Source organism: Phocoena phocoena, chromosome 11 (assembly GCF_963924675.1).
Source record: "Phocoena phocoena chromosome 11, mPhoPho1.1, whole genome shotgun sequence".
Lineage (NCBI taxonomy): Eukaryota > Metazoa > Chordata > Mammalia > Artiodactyla > Phocoenidae > Phocoena > Phocoena phocoena.
This window is the reverse complement of record NC_089229.1, coordinates 49266371-49285300: the sequence shown is the minus strand read 5'-3', so window position 1 is coordinate 49285300 and position 18930 is coordinate 49266371.

Genomic DNA, 18930 nt, shown 5'->3' with positions numbered 1-18930 from the left:
TTATTCTCCTGATGAAAACTGTTACTTGGCTTTTTCCAGCTCTTCAATTATCCTGTCTTAGACTCTCCACTGCAGCTGAAGAGAGAGGTGAACCTGTTTTAAAGAACATGTACTTTTTGCTGAAACTGGTGCGTCAAGATTGAGGGAGTCATTTGTTGGGAGTTGAGCAGGCAAACCTTTTATTTTATTACAGTGTCTGTAACCTCATGGTTTTCTCCAACCACCACCGATTTCTGTAGTTTGGGTTTTCAAATTTTGTCTTGTTTTTGAATTAGACCTAGGAGGAAAATTTTCAAGGCTTTCAGGAAAAAAAAATCTGATTCAGTCGTATGTGGGGAGGTTGTGGACAAGGTGGTCGAGGAGACACTCTGTATAGGATTTGCTCTTAGACCTGGTCAGGGCCAGTGTCGTTCAGGAAGCATGTTCACCCGGGCAGGTGACACGGATGACTGGCTCCCTGCCAGGGACCCCTGGGCTCGGCCCATGAATGCCTGTTCTAACTGCACTGAACACCCTCTACATAAGGGTTTTATGTCCCCATGAGATTTGAATACATGTGCTGCAAATGTCACAACGGAGAATGGGGATAAAAGAAGATTTATCAGGAAAAAAATAAAGTAAGCGATTTTTTGGTCTGCCCAGCATCTCTCTCTTGGGAAGCTTCCCTCTCTAGTCTGGTGGGCTGTCATTCATGTGGTGATTTCCCCTGAGGGTTAGGAATTTGAGCCAGAACGGACCATCATACCCTATTCTCCCCAATACGGTGATGTCCTGTGGTAGGCATCTAACTCAAGCAGAGCTTCAGACTCATTTTAGAGGTACTGAGGTGGGGCTGGTAGAGAGAGGGTCCCTTCTTCTGAAGACGGCAAGAGCAAAGAACCATGAACATCTGAAGCTGCTGAGATAATCTGTACTGCCACGTGGAGACAACTTGCTTGAGGAGGAGGAAAGCGGAGTCTGAAGGTGATGGAGCAACTGCATCTTAAAGACATAATCTGATGTCCTGGATCCAGCTGTGCCTGAACACGACATATTCCTCCTTGCCTTTTCAATTATGAGAATCAATACGTTCTCATTTGGTTCAAACTAATTTGAGTTGCATATTTGTCACTTGAAACTGAAAATGTCCCGACTAATACAACAACATATGCAGAAATTTCTGGCCATATAAACAAGAAGTGACGAAATATGCCAACACCTCCCAATATGAACCCTGCTGAAAATGCACCCTTTGCGGTTATCACATTCAATTCTAATTTTATAAAATGTGTGTGTGAGGGAGACTCATTTCCCTAAGCCTCTTAGCCAGTCATCTGTAGGATTACTTCAAACACAAGGAGGGACCCACACTTCCCACTGGGGAGGGCTGGGGAAGCCTTCCTGGAGGAAATGATGGTTACGCTGACTTTGAAAGGCAGAGGCAGAAGAATGAATAATTCTGGCAGGGGAAGCCTCAGGCCAGGAGTGTGAATCAGCAATGGGCTTTCTGAGCAAGGGGGACAGCAAAAAATGTTTGGAGAACTAGACACAGGTTGTAGCTTGGAGTATATGGAGAGATGCTGAAGGATTTACATCAAGGGAATAAGGTCAGAGCTGCGTTTAGAGGGCTACTGTGGCATCAGTGTGGAGAAGGATAGTGTGTGTGTGTTGGCAATGGGCTGGGAACAAGCAGTGAAACGACTAGAAGGCCAGAGATGATGGTGGTCACATGGTCGGATGAGCGGCAGCCACGTCCCATCGAAGGGCTGGCAATGCAGCTGAAGAAGAGATTTAGAAGGAAAATCAGAGCACGTGGGTCTAGAGTTCTGAGTCCTGAGAGGCCTGAGAAGGAGGGCGAAGGCAGCTTTTCCAGAAATACGCTGTGGAATCAGCCTCTCCGAATGGTACCAAAGCAAAATTATCCAGGCACTTGTTAAAGACCAAAAGGAAGACTTTATTCAAGAGAAATTCCAGCAATAGGGGTTTCGCGGTAGGGAAGAGAGAGAGAAATCTCACCTCCAAACACAATCAGGAAAAGTAGAAAACAAAGGCTGGTGGCAGGGTGGGGGGTCAGTGGATGGAAAATTACTAAGAGGAAACGTGAAGGCCAGCGGGGGTCTGGCTCAACCGACGTGACAGGATTCTTACTGAAGGTACTCTGGGGGGTTATTAGACATTGAGGGCGATGGATGAGGAATTTGATAAGGTATTGAGGGTGGTCAGATATCAAGGGTGGGAGATTTTTGCTAAAAAGACTGGACAACGTGGGCTAAGGACAGAGCCCAAGCTCAGGGCCACAGAGAGAGGGCTCAGAGGAGCCTGACTTAAGTCTGGTCAAAGGAGAGAGTCTCGGTCAATGGTTATAAAGAAAAATGAATATGGCAGGTCTCAGGGAGCCCTCATGGTTCCCAGGACTCCAGTACATGCCTCCCCCGCTGCTTGGTTCAGCCCAGTGTCAGAGTGTCACTTCCCCTGCTACTCTGAACTCACGGAGGTGATGCTGGGAGGCCAGGGAGGGTCCGGCAGGAAGAGGTGCCATTCAGTTCTCCCTTAGCTGATCATCACTGGCCTTTGAAAGGCAGTTCAGAAGAGACTGGGAAGTAAAAGCAAGATTATAAGGATAAAGACTCCTGGAAGGATTTGAAGAGGCAAGGGCAAGGTGCATATTGAAAGACAACTCTTCACACTTGTCTGCAAGGAACAAGAGTTTGACACACACAGTGCCTGCCAGAACTTTTGTAATAACTTCCACACCTGTAGATTCATTCTTTTTTATTTATAATTAATTTTTATTGGAGTATAGTTGTTGTGTTACAATGTTGTGTTAGTTTCTACTGTACAGCAAAGTGAATCAGCTATATGTACGCATGTATCCTCTCTTTTTTGGATTTCCTTCCCATTTAGGTCACCACAGAGCACCGAGTAGAGTTCCCTGGGCTATAGAATAGGTTCTCATTAGTTATCTATTTTATATGTAGTATCAGTAGTGTATGTATGTCATTCCCAATCTCCCAGTTCATCCCACCTCCCCCCTTTTGTAGATTCATTCTTCTTGCCATTGCCACCCCAAAAGCTCATGGGAAATTTTTCTCTGTGCATAAAGAAAGAAATCATGCTCTGGCAGCTGTATCCTGAGTAATCACTTTGAGAGAGACCTATTTTTCTAGCTGTAAAGGCTATATTTGAATTTCACTGGCTGTTTTCCTAACGATTATTAGAATATTTTGGTCACGGCACCAGCTACAGAAAAGGTAGTGATGCCACCGAATCTTTCTTTAATAAGAGAGATTTTTGCATCAGGGGAGGTGACACAGTTAATGTAATGCAGATGTCTTCTCTCTGGGTGTTCCCCAATTCTGACAGCCTTATGAATCACCCCAACCACTAGTAATTGAATAGAAATGGCTTGAGATCCCATCACACACACCTAAAGGGAAACCCAGCATACCTTCTACCCACTCTGTGGAAATTCACAGGGGTAGGGGTGGAGTGGGCTTGGCTAACCCTTCTAGGCTTTCTGCTTCTACTAAATTCTCAGTCTCATGTCTATCTAGACTCATGTGGTTTTTCTTTTCTCAAATCGAACCCAGTTGCGTTTTCTTTTGATGCCCCTTCCAGAAAGCACTTGTGCGCAGCCCATCTTTACAAAGGGTTTGAGAAAACAGAGGGATTGAATTGCCACAGAGCAGAGCAAATTCTTTAAAAGAAATTACGGGATGTCCCCATTGAGTTCGAAATTGAGATCTACCAGTGGTTTCTCTTGAGCTCTCTTCTCCTGGGCTTCCAGATTCCATTTTCCTGTACGCTCTCCCTCCAGCCTTCTCTCTTTACCTACGTATGTCTTCTACCAACATATCCTGTCCCCACCATCTCAGCCTGCCTTTGGAAAGTTATTTTTTTCTTGTATTATTATGCAGAGAAATATATTTTCCTTTGACTGACTTACTGGTCTTTCTTCTCAACAGTATCTCAGAGCCTACATTTTCACAACCAATGGCTCTTCAAGGCACTTTTGCTAAGCAAAAGACACTTCCTTCTTAAGAGAAATTTCATCAACAGATTTTGAAATAAATTGTTATCTCCCTGCTACATTGAAGTCTATGTCGTACCCAGATTCTGGTAACTGGTGTATTAGCAGTACTTTCATAGTACTGCCAGAATCAGGCTATATTTTAAAAATCACAGAATAAACAGAGATAAGACTCATTAAGGCTAGACTTTAAATTCATGCCTTTTCCATCTTTTTTGGTTATTTCTGCATGTTGCCTCCTGAGGAAGAGATCTTTCCTCATAAGCAGTCTCACCATCCTCTTCTTTAGATTTTTTTTTTGGTAAGATAAGCCTTTATTTCCAGGACACTGTGAATTAGCTGGTGACGGCTCTTAAAATTAAAATAAGAAAACTGGTGTTACATCTGATATGTGCCATAAAGTAAGGAGTTTGAAAGAGGTGAAATGCTCACATACTTACTTATCATCTTTGTTACAACCAGAAATTCACACCTGGAAACAAAACTCAGAACACAGTCTAAGACAAAGTTCTTTCTGGCTTTGCATCGTAAAGGTTCATTCCTGGTCCCCCTGTTACGTCTTGAGACTAAAAAGCTCTTCCTTTGGATCATAACTTGGGAAATGAGGGTTGGTCAGTCTCTGTGGCTTTAATGTTGACAGCAATTCCATAAATTATTTGAAAGTGGTTTGCATTTTCTACCTGATCATTTAATCCTGCCTCATATCACACCTCAAAGAGATTGTTTTTTTCTCATTTGCAAAGTTTGCTAAGAAGTTTCCAGGTCAGTTTTGGCACAAATGTGCACCATCATGGAGAAAACTGAAGGCCAGAGAAGAGCCAGCAAGGGAGTGGTAGAACCCAGGGTCCATGCCTTTAACCGCTTTGCTATTTGCATGTTGAGTCATGGTAGGTGTTGACTTAAACTCTATAAACGAGGACACAGGTCTTGACATGAGTCAGTCCTGGATTTGAATCCCAGCTCAGCCACTTATCGTGTAACAAGTTACTTCACTTCTTTGGCCCTCGGTATCCTCATCTATAAATGGGAATGATACGAGGACTTTCCTAATCAGATTCTTGGGAATATTCAATAAAATACTGCCTGTAACAACATTAAGTGGAGTCCTTGGCACGTTGAAGGCATGCAATGAATGTTAGCTCTGAATATAATAGAGTCATTTTCTTTTTAATACTAATACCCTTTTTATAGATTAGCAAACTGAGACTTGGAGAAGTAAAAGACTTCCTCCAGGTTAAACAGCTTTAAAGAGGCAGTCTAGGCTTGAAACTCAGCCCTGGGACTCCAAAGTGTACGTTCTTTCCATCCATACCTCTCTGGTATTGCTGCCATGAGCTCCATCAATGCTGAAGACCACATGACAGAGGCTATGTGGGATGTGGTTTTGCTCAAGAAACAGACTCCACCCTGATCTTATACATAATTACCTGTGATAAGAGCCACGTGTGAGAAGTTCCAATGCATGGAATAAATGACGTGTGACGAGAGTGTTGAGCAGGGTGAGGCCACGTGACCATAAGCTCAAATCTTTTCTGGGTAGCTTGAAATTTTTGGCCAAGTGCCTAAATCTTCATTTCACCTCTTGCTGTGGAACTCGTTTTTCTTTAAGCGCAAGTCTAACTCCACGGGTAACGTAATATCATGTAAATGAGGGTAGTCTTGGAAGGCAGGCTGCTTGCCATACTATAGTTGCTTCATGGTGTTTTTAGACTAGTTACTATTAGCAGGTCAGCAGCATTTTTATTTAGATATTACTATTCCAGCTGGGCTTCCTCCAGTTACTTCAAGAAAATTCAGAATTTCTACCGAACGTAAGCTTTCAGGAGAGTGCAAAATGGAACGTAAACAACCGGCACTTTCCCCTTGACTCTTCCGGTTTCCACATGGAATTTGCATTTGCTTCCCTGAGTCTTTGTGAAAGGAAAGGCTGACCCAGGGCCTTGCTTTCAGAGGATGGTGGAGCAAGTAACAAGGTGGAAGCAATGATGAGGAAAGACTTGAGTTTGTCCTGGAGGCAAGAGAAGAGGGTGGAAAAGAGGAAAGGGCGGGGACAGAGGGCTGTCCAACTACCTTGCGGACTTTTTGAAATTACTGGCATGGTATGGTTTTTCGTTGTTGTTTGATTTGTTTCATTTTTATTGTTTTAAGAAAGGTAGGATCATTCCATTCCATCCTTGAATCCCCTGTGGAGTTGTTTGAATCTCTAAATTTGCTTCTTTCAGAGAAAGTTTTTTACTTCTTGGGAGAGGTCCTTAAATTCCTTTCCTTCCTGAATAAATCGTACCTCTCCTTCTCCACCCCACATGAAATATCCAATGTCTCTGTGACTAGAAGAGCAAAAATGCCATTCCACCCTCCTTAGAGAGAAACTGAGAGAGGATTTTGACATCGAATGTAACGATGTCATCAAGAGCAGTGACCTCCATCCTTAGGGTAGGTCTTTGTGGACCCAAGAAGTGACTGATGGGCATGCTCTCCTCTGCCCAGCAGACTGGAGGCAAAAGAAGTAAAAGAAAGGAATGATCAGGATCCCTCATAACAATCTTAAGGACAAAGACTTTTCTGCCAAGGATCAGTTTATGCCAGGCCCACACACGCAACTGCTCAGAACCCACTGCTGGTAGAGGGCAGGGCTGATGAGATTTTGCTTTATCCCATGTCTTGGGATTGTATTAAACTCAACAGCTATACATAGGAAACTGCTGAATTTTCCCCACCATGATCACCTTGAAAACATACACCGCTCAGTCTCCTTTCCCTGTCCCCTTCTGTAGCCTGGTCATTTTCAGATTTAAAAAAACCCCAAAAAAACCCAAATCTTATTTTGATAATCAGGACTTCCAGTATTAAAAGATCCAATAGAGTATAAATCAAAATTTTGATCTCAGATCCAATTCAAAACTTCTCCCGTTTCCATAGCCTAGGCCTGACCCTTGGCTGGGGGTCCCAAAACGGGGGAAAGAGGGTGTGATCTTAGCGTCTGCTCGCTTGTTATTCTTTCTCACGCACTCCCCCTCCTCCATTTGCTTAGCCACATTTGGTTTCTCCGGGGCTGGGGAGTAAGAGTAAAGGAGAAAGAGGGCAAATAGTCTTTTCAAATACTTGGTGTTCTTTGTGATTTCCTCTCGGCTGGCATTGCCAAGGTGTTGGGCACTTCACTGCTCTATTTTACAGTGGGCACTTGTGGCTACTCCATATTGGGACCTTTGTGCTGCACTGGTTCCTGTATGGGTGATACACTCTTCAACTGATCTCTTGTGACCCACCTTCCTCTTTCCACCCCAGCTCCTGTCCCAGTTGTATCTCCAGCCCCATACTGCCGGCGTCCCCTTGCTCCGGCATGCCACCCTCTAGGGTGGGCCTTTCAAGATATTTTAACATACATTCCATAGTGTCCTCCAGGCTCACGAAGACTCGTCCATTCATGGTCCACCATGCCGAGAACAGGCAGGCTGCCCCCTCTGCTATCTCTGTCTTCACTTGCCCTCTTGGGCAGCTTCCGGCAGGCTCTTGCCTTCAGAAACAATCTGTGGCAGGCTGTGGTCTCTGTTCAACTATGTCCTCAAGCCTTCAAGGACCCATGTCAGTCTCTCCTTTGGTGAAAGGAGAAGAGTCAAGTGACCTCTATTCTTAGGGATTCCCGTCCACAAACTCCCTTTGGGGATTCCAAGTCTCAAGCCCCAGATCAAGAAGCAGAATATTATCAGAACACCAAAGCACCCCTCATCTTCCTCTCTAGTCACCCTAGACTTCCAGCAGCATAGATTCGTCTCCTTTTATATAGTTTGGAGGTAAAAGACCAGTTTGGCCACCTTGTAGTAAGTTTTCGTGTCCAACAATCATCCCTTGGATGATTGAGGAAGGAGATGCTTATTACTTATGTTTTCACCTTAGGGGCTTCAGTCAAAATGTGGCCACCAGGAAAAGTTCCGTTTGCACCTAATGGAAATCTGTAAATTAAAAGTTCGTAAGGAGTGAGCTTTCTGTGCTGACTCCACTTCGAGACTTCCTCATGAGTCATTCAGAAAGATCCCCAGATTGTACAATCTCTGGGAATTTGTATTTGTTCTCAGAAGTTGTCTGCAAATGTGTACATGTTTCCATCAACAATTACTTGCTAGATAAACAGAAAAAGTAACAGACATGTCTACCCTGGTGGGAAACCATATAGAGCTGTAGCTAAAATTCACTGAGCACTTCTTTGCTAAGCTCTGTTCTGTGCCTGTTTTAACTCTTTAAAACCTCACTACTCGGAAAGACTCACTATTATTATCACCATAACACAGATAAAGAGGCTGAGGTGCAGAGAGGGTAAGAAACATGATGAGAGTCACACAGCTGGAAAGTCAAAGCCATTTGCAAGCGCTGGTCACCTGGCTCCAGAGTTCCTGCTCGTAACCACTCTTCTATTGGGGGTGGGGGGCAGACTTCCCTGAGGAATCATGAGTTTCCCCATTGCTGTCTTCCGGAAAAAGCTCCTCTGAGTTTCCTTAGTGGAATGACTCAGACTTAGGGAAAGGTACCACAGGAAAGGTGATGACTTCTGGGTCAAGACCAGCTCTCTGGGGTAATAAACTAGATTCAAAGCTAGATGTCATTGCTCTGCAGGGTGGGAAGAACAAGGCATTTGGAGATGTGGGAGCCTCGTTGGGAACAGGCTTGGGCCCATGATGGAAACCCCATAAGAAAAGTCTACTTTCGGGATATTTCTCCCTTAGGCCATGAAAAGACTCATAAGCAGTATACGGATTTAAGTTTCGCAAGGAGAACATATATTCTTGGTTTCTTAAATTATCCCAGCTGTTCAGACAAGACCAATACCCCTCTAACACCTCTGTGGTGACACAATGTAGAATGAAAGTTCTGGGCGCTTGATTGAAGTGTGCTCAGTCCGTCAACCTCTTTGCTGAGCCCATGAGAAGGGAGAGGTACCCATTGAAGGGGGTCGCCTGGGAGTTCCCGATCGTAACCAATGCGGGAGAGGCAGGGGCCCGTGGAGAGTAGAAAGGAAAACACAGTGCTCAGAAGCAAGTTCTAGGTGAAGAAGGGATGTAAAAATCAATCTCCCCTTCCAATATGTTCTTAGGGAATCTGATCTGTATGAGGGGAGGGGGAGGAAAGGAGGATGCTTGGGTTAGATCTTTCTTCACTAAAGATCAAGAAGACTGTGGCTTGGTTGCGTGATTTCAGAGATAGCAAGTCCGAGTGGATCTTGTGTAACCCATCAAATGGGATTTGGTGGAAACGGGATTGAGACGCTGCTGGATGAGCAGGGGCAGGAAGAGGGCAGGCAAGAGCCTTGCTTGGGATCCTGGCTCAAGTGTCTAGGTGAGGAGCAGATGGTATTCAGAAGGAAAGCCAGCAGTATCCACTTCAAAGGAAAGGTGGAGTCTGGGCTAAAGAGGGGTGGTCTGGCCATGAAGACTACAGGTGTCAGGCACAGCAACTGAGAAAAACATCCTGGAGCGTGCTCCAATATGCCTGGCTTTTCCTGCAGTAACTGTCGTCGGAGGACCGAATAACAAAAGAGCAGCATTTACTAGTCTTCGTTCACTTCGCAAATTACACACTGATGCTTCATGTGTCCGGCCCTGCGCTAAGCCCTGGAGATACCATGTCATCAGAAGGACACGATCTCTGCTTACAAAGAGTTCAGGGTCCAGGGGACGCTCTGACAAATCGACATGATGGTCTGTTGTAAGTGCTTTGATGGGTTATGCACAGGCCCTGTGGGCTCCTAAGGAGGGTAGACAATCTGGACGTTAACTGAGGGAGGTTGACAAAGAACACTTCCCGGAGGAACGGCATCTATAGGGAGGTCTGTAGGATGAGTTGCTGTCAGCCCGGAAAATGGGGAGGCAGTAGGGTTTATTTTTTTTCAGGCAGATGAATCTCAACTTGAGTAAGAGCCCGAGGAAGAGGAGCCCTGAGGAGCCTGCTATGACTAGAGAGGGCTGTCAGCAGGAAGTGGCTGGAACTGAGGCAGGAGTCAGGGACAGATCATGTTGGGTTTTATAACCAGCCTATGGGGTAGGGAGTGCTGTCAGCCAGCATCTTACAGTGGAGGCCAGTGAGCGAAGAGGTTCAGTGACTTGCCCTGAATCACACAGTAGAGGTGGAAGACCTGGTATTGGATCTAATATCTGCCTTACCCCGAACACAGAGCTCTTTCTATATTACTCCTTTGCATCTTTTTTTTTTTCACCTTTATCGGAGTATAATTGCTTTACAATGGTGTGTTAGCTTCTGCTGTATAACAAAGTGAATCAGTTACATGTATGCATATATCCTCCTATCCCTTCCCTCTGGCGTCTCCCTCCCACCGTCCCTATCCCACCCCTCTAGGTGGACACAAAGCACGGAGCTGATCTCCCTCTGTGGTGCGGCTGCTTCCCACTAGCTATCTGTTTTACCCTTGGTAGTGTATATATGTCCATGCCACTCTCACTTCGTCCCAGCTTCCCCTTCCCCAACCTGTGTCCTCAAGTCCATTCTCTACATCAGCATCTTTATTCCTGTCCTGCCCCTATGTTCATTAGAACCACTATTTTTTGGTTTGTTTTTAGATACCGTATTCCTTTGCATCTTTATTTTGAGAAAAGTTTAACTAATTAAAAATTGTACCCAAATAACATCTTCATCTCCAATAGACCCCTCTGCCCCATTTTGACCCAGAAGTCATCGCGTTTTCTCAGGATTAAACAAATTGAAATGTATTTAAAAAGATTCTTCCCTGATCCTGATGGAGGCAGCAAATCACCGAGAACTTGACTCTGCTAGAAGGGCTGTGAGCACGAGGTTGGAAGAGCCAGGCAGCATTTGTATTCCAAGGGAGAGAGTCCAGAGAGAAAAATGCACAGCAGTTTCTTTCACAAAATGTTTAAAAGGACTATTTTGTTCATGAGCTTGGTTGATTAGGGTCAGGAACTTGACATCATAATGCTGAATGTATCAGAAAAATTCTGTGTTTGCTCACTGCCCCTGCTCTGAACAGGCTTCTAACTTCCAGCTCTAACATCTCAGGGGTTAGTCCTCAGGAAAGGCAAGTTGGTTTGAGGTTTTAAAATTTTTTCTTCTCTTTCCAGTTTGCGGCAAAATCCAGTATAACTGTGGCATTTACCCACTGATAAGTGAAAAATCAAATTCATTGAAAACAATGAGTGTTGTCCTAGCTCCTTAGAACTCATAGCTCTATACCTGGGTGGCTGCTTCCTTGGCCAAACATCTGACGACATTCTTTCCATATTGTCACAGGGCTTTCAGCTCCAGTCTCTTTATGTCTCCCTCCCCCGGGCCCTGCAGATCCTGGCTCGTCTTGGAAAAAAAAAAAATCACTTTGTTATACAGCAGAAGCTAACACCATAGGCAAAGAATGCCTCTGGGGCTCCGAACCTTCCTTTTCTTCCTCTTCCCGTGGGGCCTCACACTCAGTGGATCAGGTGCCCAGCATCACACCATTTCTCTCTCTTCTTCCATCAAGATGATGACCAAGAAAGAATCTCAAGCTTCACTGTTGGAAGATAGGAAGGAGTAACTTCGATGATGATAACAGCTTACACGTAGGTAGGGCACACTCTGTGCAAGACACCTGGTTCTCAGAGTTTTGTGTACATTGGCTCAATGAATTACCCCAATAATTCTATACACCAGAGAACGTCATTAGCTCCCTATGTTACAGAGAGGTTAGTTTAATGACCCAAGGTCATAGCGTTAGAACGCGGTAGAGCCTGATTTGAACCCAGGAAGTCTGACTTTGTCCATGGGCTCAGCCAATGTTGGGAGAATGGGAACGATTTACTGATCAAGATGTGCACTACTTCATTTAATGCTCCTAAATAGTTTCGATATACAGTTTTATAACCCTCTTTTACAAAAAGGAAGACAGAGAGGAAAAGCGACTTGCTGAGATTTCGTAACTAGTAAGTGGTGGAGTAGGAATTGGAGGCACGGTCTGAATGACTGCAAATTACACGTTTTGTTTACCACGGCATGCCCGTATCCAGGTCATCAATCACCAGGGTGTCAGATGTTGTGCTTTAGTTTCAGAGTATTAAGTTAGATTATTGGAGTTATGATCCTTGGGGGTGGGACTTCGGGTAGCAACTAGGAGACAGGAGAGACATTTTCTTTGGGAGTCGGGGGCGTGGACACTGAGACCTTCTTGGACGTCGAAGTTACGGTTTATAGGCTGGTGACTGCTTGGCCATCCTAGCATGCTGGCCTCATTCAGAAGCTTCTTCTCCTCAGTTCTAACCCACTGTACTTGACTGTCTGTGTCTCAACAGTGCACGGCCTCCCCAAAGTGGCTATGACTGAAAATAAACTCACTTTTTTTTTTAACATCTTTATTGGAGTATAATTGCTTTACATTGTTGTGTTAGTTCCTGCTGTATTTTTTATTTTTTGAAGTACGTGGGCCTCTCACTGCTGTGGTCTCTCCCGTTGTGGAGCACAGGCTCCGGACGCGCAGGCTCAGCGGCCATGGCTCACGGGCCCAGACGCTCCGCGGCATGTGGGATCCTCCCGGACCGGGGCACGAACCCGTGTCCCCTGCATCAGCAGGTGGACTCTCAACCACTACGCCACCAGGGAAGCCCTCCTGCTGTATCTTTAAATCTCCTGATGGGTTTAAGAACATCACCTAAGCTGGAAACACCCCTTTCTCCTTCACTTGCCACATTTAATCAGCCCCTGTGTTCTACAGATCCTGCCTTTTACAGACATCTCTGGTCTATTCTCTTATACGTCATCGCTCATGCTGTCTTTGTTCATCATCCTCACCTAAACGACTGTAGGGGTCTGCCGAGTCACCTCCTCACTCCTCCAATAGTCCGGCACGGCTGCCCCTGGAGTAACTGCTCCACCGTGGAAACTGATCATGTCACTTCGCTGCTCAAAATCTGTCAGCGGTGGGTCCCAAATACTTATGCAGTATTTCCTCAAACTTCAGACTGTGGTCTTCAGTAACTTTATTCTTGGGGGTGATGGGGTCTCTCAGACATTTAAAAATAATCCTTTATAAAAAAAGAATTCTTGTGATGAGAACTCTTAAAATGGTTTAATCCCAACGTTGATGACTTGGGTCAGTTGGCTAATGGTGCCCAGCAGAAGAAAAAAATATTTTATTTTGCTCTAAGGGACATTATTGGTAAGATTAATAACATATTTTGTTAATATGCCTTGTATTGGGTTTTACTTTGTAAATTTGTTTTGGTTTTATTGTTGTATAAGGATTATAGACATTGAGAAGTTATACCTGGCTTATGTTTTCATAGATTTAAATAATGTTGTAACAAAAATAAGTTGTCAACACTAAGAATATCTAATCAGCTCTTTCTTTTAATGTTGACCCATATAAGTTCAGAAACACTGACCTGTAGGGTCAAGGGCAAACTCCTTAGAGCAGCAGGTGTCTTGTCTCCATCACCCTCCAGCCTCCTTCCTGCACCTTCCCCCATGCCTGCTTCTTACTTGACTAGAGCTCCTTGACAGTAGGAACGATTTTTTATTCCTATTTGTACCTACATGCCTGACAATGAGTGAAGGAAGGAAGCAATGAATATGTGATGGAGGCAAGAGAAAAAGGGAGAAGGCTATTCTATAGACCTAATGGCCAACGCCTAACATTACTTTAAACAGTAAGTTTCCTTGTGTGACTCCAGGCTGGGACACCTTCTAGCCTTTCCTATGTGGTCAGCCACACCTTTCTTATTTTATGTATTAAATGATGAAGTCATTTACAGGGGGATAGAGGAAGAGAAAGGTTCAAAACCAACACCCACAGGGGAAGGTTGGATGCAGCCTGTATCCTGAGGGAAGGAATCATCTCCCCAAAGTGTTTTCAACTTGGAAATTCTCAGAGGATCAAAGAGAGACTGTCCACACTGCCCCTGGTCCCACAACATGTCAGCTGCTCCCCTCCCACTCTCTTTAGCTTCTAAAAGAAGAACGATTCGTTTAAACAGGATTTTATGTGTACTTTAATTTTAGCCCAGAAAGTATTTGCTTTTAATGTTTGTATATGGGCATGTGAGTTCAGATCAGCTGATGATCAGAGGCAGACACCCAAACATCCCTGCAGCTGAAGTGGGCATAGTAACTAGCGAACGACGCTGGACAGCTTACGCTGAGCTCCTGTCAGCTCCAAAATTCTACTTGCTGAGGGACAATCAACTCTAGTGGGTCGCTGCTTTCATACCATTCTCATAAGGGGGATTTGGGGGTACTCTGCGGCCAATCTCGTCCCCTCAAACAGAAGAACTTTCTTCCTTCTCTTCTTTTTTCCCTCCTTCTTTCTTGCTACCATTCGATAATTGCCTCATATGCCAGGCGCCACGCAAAGCCTGCCTAGCCATCGATCCTGACCTCATACAACAAAATTATCAAATAGGTTCTTCTTGAATCTCCATAAGTCTTTACAAAGAGATTCGGTTGTGACATAAGAGGGTGTCAACCTTGGTTCACTTCCTAGACATTTGCCTTTTTTTTTTTAAACATCTTTATTGGAGTATCATTGCTCTACAGTGGTGTGTTAGTTTCTGCTTTATAAACAAAATGAATCATGCATACATATACGTATATCCCCATATCTCCTCCCTCTTGCGTCTCCCTCCCACCCTCCCTATCCCACCCCTCTAGGTGGTCACAAGGCACCGAGCTGATCTCCCTGTGCTATGTGGCTGCTTCCCACTAGCTATTGATTTTACACTTGGTAGTGTATATACGTCCCTGACGTTTGCCTTTTAATGCTGCTTGTGGAGACGAGGAGACCTGGGTCCTCCTAGTTCTATGAACTGGGGCAGGTCCTTCACCTGTTTTGACCTTAGAATCTTCTATAAAATGATGATGGGAAAATACCTACTTTTTTTTTAAACAGGAAGTGCAGTGATGAGGATTGATTTTTTTTTTTTTTTTTTTGGCCCCGCTGCTCGGCTATGTAGGATCTTAGTTCCCCGACCAGGGATCAGGGATCAAACCTGCGCCCCCTGCAGTGGAAGTGTGGAGTCCTAACCACTGGACCACCAGGGAAGTCCCCCAGTGATGAGGATTAAAATTAAAACGATACGATCTCGGTGAAAGAGCTTTGTCAGCGGTATAAAGTACTAAAGAAATATATGGGAGGGTAATTGTCCTTAGCTAGTCTCTCCACAACCACTGTCATTAGAACATGGCATCCTATATAAATGAAAGTGATTATATCAATAAGGCACTGGCTTCTTACGGCTCAACAGCATGGTGGACACCCTCAATCATTCCACCGGACACGGGTGCTCAGAGAGAACCAGGCTAGAGCACGGATGCCTGGGGACAGAGGCAGGCGGCGCGGCCACAGGTAGACTGGGTCTGAAGGGTGGGCACCACGGGTGGAGGGGCCACAACGTGGAACAGTCATTTTTGTTTGGTATCTTGAGCTGCCTGGATACTCGGAAAACAACCGAATGCCACCGTCTGAGCTTGCCACCGTCCCCTCCTTAGCACCCTCCCCTGGACAGCAGCTGTTCAAAAGACTTGAACAAGTTCCCAGAGATTTTCAGTTACTTTAATTAAATCTTCTCACTGCACCCAAGTGGGAAAGACAAAGCCATCCTCTGCCTTCTGGGAATGGTGTGTAAACATCCTGTTTTAAATCACAGTGATAACTTGGTTCATTTGTTAATTCTTACTGCCTGCCCTACCCACTCCCCTCTTCAGCCTCACAGCTGCCTTCTGCTGTGTCCACCCACATGCAGAAATGCAGAGCTGGGAGGAAATGTTAGTGCTTCAATGTGGGGATAAAGGGCTTTTCCTCTGATATAAATATCCACTTTGTTCCCTGCTTCCCTACCTTTAGAAAATGTACATTTCCTTTTCAAGGGAAGGGACCTGCCTTATTAGCAATAGGAAGCATTTTTCCCTCTGCCATCTTGAATCTCATATTCATTCATAGATTCAACACATAGTGATTGAAGGCCTACTATGTGCCAGACACTGCTCTAAGTGCTTGCAATAAACCAGTGAGCAAAAGACATGGGGTCCTTGCCTTTACGGAGCTTATATATGGATTGAGAGGACACAGTCAATAAAACAAGTACGAGTACAAGATAGCTTCGGATGGTGAATGAAATAGAAAGAGTGATAGAGAATGGCCAGGAAAGGGGTGTATCTGAGGAGGTCTGTCTGAGGAAGAATGTTTAAGCTGAGACCCAAGGATGAGGCTCTGCTGTGGGTGGATCTGGCCCAGAGCGTTCCTTATTAAGGGAACATCAAGGCCCACCTCACTTGCTGAGAAGCCCATGTTTGCTCGGCGGACGTTGACAGCAGCTGGGTGTCCCGATTCCCAGGCCAGTTTTCTGCTCTCTAAACCATGTCATTAGTGGGTGCCCACAGGTATAAGAATGTGGGCTATTTTCTTCTCTACTGATTTCTGCTCCCTTTTCAGGGCTTTCTCCAGCAAAGAGAATAACACAGACTGTATAGCTGATTTCAAGTCACTGCTTTTCCTCAATCACCCCTATTTTTAGTTAAGCTTCTAAAACCTTTGTTGTGATCTGGGTCTGCAATGCTTACTGAAGCCAAAATTAACACACAATTATCCCTCTTAACTACTAACAATAGACATCATGACCTTTAATCTTCAGACACAGACCTCATCCTGGGGACTTATAATGGGATTGATGTCCATTTAAGAAAGGATACCTCTGTCTTGGATTGGAAGAATCAATATTGTTCAAATGACCATTACTACCCAAGGCAATCTACAGATTCAGTGCAATCCCTATCATATTACCAATGGAATTTTTCACAGACCTGGAATTTAAAAATTCGTATGGAAACACAAAAGACCGCAAATAGCCAAAACAATCTTGAGAAAGAAGACTAGAGCTGGAGGAATCACACTCCCTGACTTCAGACTATACTACCAAGCTGTAGGCATCAAAACACCATGGTACTGGCACAAAAACAGACACATAGACCAATGGTACAGGACAGAAAGCCCAGAAATAAACCTGTGCATTTATAGTCGATTAATCTACAATAAAGGAGACAAAAATACACAATGGAGAAAAGACAGTCTCTTCAATAAGTGGTGCTGGGAAAGCTGGACAGCCTCAAGTAAAAGAAAGAAATTAGAACATTCTCTAATGCCATATACAAAAATAAACTCAAAATGAATTAAAAACCTAAATGTAAGACTAAGTACTATAAAACTCCTAGAGGAAAACAAAGGCAGAACACTCTTTGACACAAATCACAGCAACATTTTTTTTGGATCTGTCTCCTAGAGTAATGCAAATAAAAGCAAAAATAAAGAAGTGGTACCTAATTAAACTTAAAAGCTTTTGCACAGCAAAGGAAACAATAAACAAAATGAAAAGACAACCTACGGAATGGGAGAAAATATTTGCAAATGATGTGACCAACAAGGGTTTAATTTCCAAAATTTATAAACAGCTCATATAGCTCAATATAAAACAAACAAACAAACAACCCAATCAAAAAGTGGGCAGAAGACCTAAATAGACATTTCTCCAAAAGAGACATACAGATGGCCAACAGGCACATGAAAAGATCCTCAGCATCGCTAATTATTAGAGAAATGCAAATTAAAATTACAATGAGGTATCACTTCACACCAGTCAGAATGGTCATCATCAAAAAGTCTACAAGCAATAAATGCTGGAAAGGTTATGGAGAGAAGGGAACCCTCCTACACTGTTGGTGGGAATGTAAATTGGTGCAGCCACTATGGAAAACAGTATGGAGTTTCCTTTAAAAACTAAAAATAGAGTTGCCATATGATCCACCAATCCTACTCCTGGGCATATATCCAGAGAAAACCATAATTCAAAAAGGTACATGCACCCCAAAGTTCATAGCAGCACCGTTTACAATAGCCAAGACATGGAAGCAACCTAAATGTCCATCGACAGAGGCATGGATAAAGAAGATGTGGTACATATATATTGGGTTGGCCAAAAAGTTCATTCTGGTTTTTCCATAACATCTTACAGAAAACCAAATTAACTTTTTGTTCAACCCAATACAATGGAATAGTATTACTCAGCCATAAAAACCAATAAAATGATGCCATTTGCAGCAACATGGATGGACCTAGAGATGATCATACTAAGTGAAGTAAGTCAGACAGAGAAAGACAAATATCATACGACATCACTTATACGTGGAATATAAAAAATGATACAAATTAACTTATTTACAAAACAGAAATAGGCTCACAGACATAGAAAACAAATTTACGGTTACCAAAGGGGAAAGGGGGGAGGGATAAATTAGGAGTTTGGGATTAACAGATACACACTACTATATATAAAATAGATTAACAACAAGGACCTACTATATAGCACAGGGAACAATATTCAATATCTTGCATAACCCATAATGGAAAAGAATCTGAAAAAGAATACATACATATACATATATATATAGTATATATATATGATCACTTAATCATTTTGCCATGCACCGAAATTAACACAACATTGTAAATCAACTATACCTCAATTTTAAAAAGAGGTTTAAAAAAAAAAGGGTACCTGGGAATTTGTGAACGGTCCAGGCTCCTGGTTTGGGCTGACGGTCTTAAGAAGAATGGGGACTGGGAAAACTCCCTTTACAAATCAATGATCAGGAGAAAGAGAAGCAGGCTTCATATAGGAAAATTATCTACCAGATGTCAAGAGCTATCCTTCTCAATGCCACACCCCATCGGTGCACTTTTATACCAGTTCCCCCAAGTACCTGAAGGAAATTTTTGGTGGCATGGCTCCTGTTGGGCTGCACCCCACTGGCCTGCAAGCCTTGCAGCTGCCCAGCCTTGAGACCAGAGAAAGACCCTGGCGACAGCGGCAGAGACATCACTGGTTCACTGGACGGGGGACCTTACGCGTCTGAAGCAAAAGGGTCCTGGAGTGAAATCCCAC